Below are 4,934 nucleotides of genomic sequence, written 5' to 3' on the forward strand. Positions count from 1 at the left end.
TGCACAATTAAGCCCCTGCCCATGAGTCCTGCAGCACTCTGGCTCAGGAGCTGTAGAGAGCTGTGGTTCCCTGCAGGAGGGGACCACTTGTCATCATCACGCTGCTCAGCACAAGGGAAGTGGTTAACAGGACCAGGGCAGGGATTGTCCTGCCCCATGCTGGGCATGGTGAGGCTGCATGTTGAATCCTGGGTTCAGTTTCAGGCCCCTCACTCCAAGAACTGGAGCATGTCCAGAGAGCTGGTGAAGAGTCAGAACAAGACTGGTGAGGAGCAGCTGAATTACTGCTGGGTCTTGCTGGGTGAGCAGATCCCAGTGCTTGGTGAGGGCAGTTGGAGACCTGGGAGTCCTCAGTTATGGCAGAGCTTAAAATGGGACCTAGGGCTTGTCATATGCCACAGCTCTTAGGCAGGCTGTTCATGGTTTGGGGGCTTCCAGATGATCAAACCTCTCAGCAGACAGCCTTCAACAAAGCACCAGCTCCTGAGGTGCTGGGCACCAGCACTGCTGGGGGAACCCCTACGGTGTGAGGACATCCCAGTCCCACCCTGCCGGGAGCCCGGTGCAGGCAATGCTGGGACAACACATGGGAGCTACTGGTGGTGGTGTCTCTGGTGACAGGTCCCCAGACAGCACCAGAGGAAGCAGACTGACAAGAGTGTGTGTGTGCCACGTCTGAGAGGTGCCACTTTGCACAGATGCCACTGAGATATTTTTAAGTCAAGCAGAGTCTTCCCTTCTCCTCAATGAGCTGGTTCCTGTCTGTGGTCAAAAGGAGCCTGCCAAGATGTCCGTCACTCCAGGTTACTCTCACCCTGCCCAGCAGAGGACAGGTAGTGCTGGAGCTGCACAAACCATCCTCCCCTTCCATCTCCTGGGGTTTGTCATCACAGTTCTCAGAGGGTCTCTGCTCTCTCTTGGCAGCAGGCTCAGAAGTGTCCAGGAGTGCTGGCCTGAAGTAAGCCTGGGCTGAGCTGCAGGTCCTGGGAAGGGCAGGAGTTTGTGTTCTGTTTCCACTCTGTGTGGTACAGGTCTGCAAAATTTGAGTCTGAATGAGCAGAGCACCAAGTTCCCCCCTCACTGAAGCTCCATGTCCTCAGGCACATCAAGGCCCTCCCTAAGGCCAGGGGCTGCAGCTTTCTGCTCTCTTTCCATCCACGTGCAGTGGGTTTTAGCTCCTGTTAAGGAACTTTCTTTCCTCCCTCTCTGGTTTCCTTAGTTATTCTCGCTCCTTCCAGCCTCATTAGCATTCACACCACTGTCACAGCGTTGGCTGCCTCCTGCACCATCAGAGACAGGCAGTACCAGCCAGCATGAGAGGGGAGCCAGACCCTATGGGGACAGCCACAAACAGCCTCATCTGTCTCCTCACCTGGAAACCCTCTGGCCAAGGGCCTGGTGAGCATGTCCCTGCCTGCCTTGGTACAAAGATTCCCAGGTTGTATAAAGTCTCCAGAAGGAGGCTGGGGACCTGGAGGATCCACCCAGTCTGCCACTGATGTTTTCAGGAGCATGGCACCAGAACCTCCTTTGCACCCTTTCTGCCTCCATGACTATGGGCTTCTCTCCACCATGAGAGCAGCAGTGCTGGCTGGAGCTGCCCAGAGGAGGCTGTGCCCTCAACAGGGCTCAGCCTTGGCTGGGGACATGGACACTTGACTCTGCCCAGGCTTTTTTTTCTCAGGCAAACACTTGGTCCCAGTGCATGGCAAATAGTGCTGCTGGTTTCTGTGGATTTCCTCCAGCAAAGCAGGTCCTGGAGGGTGGGCAGGGCTGGAGGCTGCCCCTGGAGGTGTGGGCCTCTCCAGTGCCAGCAGCTTCCAGCACCATCATCCTTGTGTTGTACAGCCAGGAGCTAAGTGATGGATTTCTGGATGTCTGCCTGTGCTGGTCAACTGGGAAGGGAGTGTGCAGCGCTCCTAGGAGCTGAGAAGCTTCTTGGAAGTGGAGGAGAAGGGGAAGCAGTCATTGGAGCCCTTGGCAAGCCCTAGGGACAGACGCAGGGGTGGCATGAGAGCAGCATGGGCAGGATGATCCCTGGGGTGTCCTTGCAGGTGCCCAGCTGAGTGGCAGTGGATGTGGTGCTCAGCAGCTTCAGCACATCTGGAGGGAAGGAGGCAAGCAGTTTGGAGTCAAGGGGGTGAGCAGCTGGGGCCGTGGCTGCAGCAGGGGGTGATGAGGTGGCTACAGGGGAAGGTGGCAGTTGCCACTACTCGGTGGGAATTCATCAGACACAAGAGTTTGGGGATGGGCTGCAGAGCAGTGCCAAGGCAAGCACCTGGCCAGGGGGGCAGTGGGAATGTCACTGGTGCTACAAAACCCTGGTGAGGGTGGCAGAGCTTTTGTTTGGAGCCTGCAGGTGATACTGCCCCAAGCTGGGCTGGCCTAGGGCCACCAGAGACACGTTGGGGTCAGTACAGTGAAGGCCTTCTCATTGCGACTTGATGACCTCAAAAGTGTGTTCCAACCTCCACACCTCTATGATTCCCAGGGTGAGGATTCGCCTCCTGCCCATCCTGACCCTGCATGTGCCAGGCTGATGTCTGTAGTGGTGCTCTCCTCCTTGGAGAACCAAAGCTTCAGCTCCTTTAGTAACCCCTAGGTCCTTCGGCGAGCGGCGAGGAGGATCGGCGGCAGGGAGAGGAGCGGCGGGCAGGGAGCGGAGCGGCGGGCAGGGAGAGGAGCGGCGGGCAGAGAGCGGAGCGGCGGCAGGGAGAGGAGCGGCGGGCAGGGAGAGAAGGGCGGCAGGGAGAGGAGCGGTGGGCAGGGAGCGGAGCGGCGGCAGGGAGAGGAGCGGTGGGCAGGGAGCGGAGCGGCGGCAGGGAGAGGAGCAGTGGGCAGGGAGCGGAGCGGCGGCAGGGAGAGAAGGGCGGCAGGGAGAGGAGCGGTGGGCAGGGAGCGGAGCGGCGGGCAGGGAGCGGAGCAGTGGCAGGGAGCGGAGCGGCGGCAGGGAGTGGAGCGGCGGGCAGGGAGCGGAGCGGCGGCAGGGAGAGGAGCGGTGGGCAGGGAGCGGAGCGGCGGCAGGGAGAGGAGCGGTGGGCAGGGAGCGGAGCGGCGGCAGGGAGAGGAGCGGCGCCGAGCCGCAGCTCGGTGAGTTTATTTTGATGAAATCCAATAATTATCGTGCTTAGCAGCTGCTGCTATTTAAAATAAGAAAAAAACCCGGGGCTTGCATTGAAAATGTTTTGTAAACCATGTGCACCAACAATCTGTTCCAGTGCCACCAGCCATTATGGAAAGGGGATAATAGCGGGAGCTCATTAGGGAAAGTTAAATTGCAAATCATATTTTGTTTCAAATGAGCGAGATGAATGCATCATCTGCCTCAAAGAAAGAGTTTTGTGCTTCTGATCCTCCTGCCAGGAGCTGAAGCTCTTGGGCTTGCAGCTGCCAGAGTGGCCCTGATTGTCCATTTCAAACTACAGGAAGTTTGGGGTTCAAAGGAAGATTTGAAGAGAAAGGAAAAGAGAACAAAAAGAGAGAGAGAAAGAAAGCAAAGAGAAAAAAAGGCAGCAGGCAGGGACTGCCTTTGAGCAGAGAAGTTGGTTTCCTACCCCAGATCCTGGTGCCCATGGGGCTCTGCAGGTTGGGCTCAGAGCAGAACAAGCCAGTGAAGGAGCTGTGTGACTGGAGTGAGGTGGCACTGGCCACGGGCACACTGTGCCAGACTTAGACCTTGCTTTGATGGGCAGAGCTGTGTCCTGTGTGCTGCCAGGGGCCTGAGCAGCATGAGACATCCTTGGCAGCTGCATTAAAGGGCTGGGGCCGTGTCTAGGGATGGCACAGCACATGCTTGGGCACTGTGGATGATGCCCAATCATAGGATTGGCTGCAGCAGGAGCTGGCTGCATGTACCAGAGCATCACCTCATAGGGAGTCACCCTGTGCTCCCCCATGGCACAGTCAGTGCTGATGTGGTCCCTTGCAGGTGCACACCCTGAGTTCTGCCTAGCTGCCAGCTTTGGCCAGGGAGTCTGCAGGAAATCCCTGAACCCCAGCAGTGTGGGGATCCCCCAGTCCAACCCCCTGCTAGAGCAGGGGCACCCACAGCAGCCTGCCCAGGATGGCAATGTCCAGGAGAAGACTTCACAACCTCCCTGGGCAGCCTGGGAAACATGTCAGGATTAACCCCACACATCTGCACACCCCTCACCCCCCATCCTTGAGACATCTGGAGTTTGGGGGTGGAGGAGCTGGACAGCAGTGGGATGTGGGTTGGGGGCATGGCTGAAGACATTTGGTGGGGGGTGAACAGCCACGGTGCTGACTGGGAAAGGACAGGATGGGATGGGGACAGGCACCATGACACTGGCATGGCTGGCACAGGTAGAGAGCAGCACCCTGCCCATGCCAGGAGCACCTCTCCTGTTCAGGCTGCTCAGCTCTGCGAGGTTCAGCACTTAAAGCTGACACCCAGCATGTGACAGGCCCCACCTGCCCCCCACCCTGAGCCAGCACAGCCCCATCACTGCTGCAGCAGCTCCTCTGCTAATCTGATGGCTGCCAGGCACCAGGATTAAGGCCCAGATCTGGCAGGATGAAGCCTTGTGCTGCTGAGACTTGACCTACAAGTGGTGGCACGTGAAATGCCACACATTAGTCCATGGGCAGCTCCCCCACAGAGCAGTTCCTCAGAGAAACAAGGCAAAGGCTGAAGAACCACCAGAGTCCTGGCTCCTTCCACCACCATTGCAGTTCCACATCTTATCCCTTTCTTTCACTCTCCAAGAGCCAAGCTACCCATGACCTTTCCACCTGCTTGCTCTGTCTTCTCAGAACAGCAGCTCCAAGATGGGACCAGAGAGCAGGAGCCTCCCAGACACCACACAGATGAGCACACAGCTGGGGCTGGAGGAGCTGCTGCTGCCCTGGTTCTGCAGGATCTTCAGAAAACAGTCCAAAGTTCTGGCCAAGCACATGGATGTGCATGTGGT

This window comes from Dryobates pubescens, chromosome 4 (genome assembly GCF_014839835.1).
Source record: "Dryobates pubescens isolate bDryPub1 chromosome 4, bDryPub1.pri, whole genome shotgun sequence".
NCBI classification, from domain to species: domain Eukaryota; kingdom Metazoa; phylum Chordata; class Aves; order Piciformes; family Picidae; genus Dryobates; species Dryobates pubescens.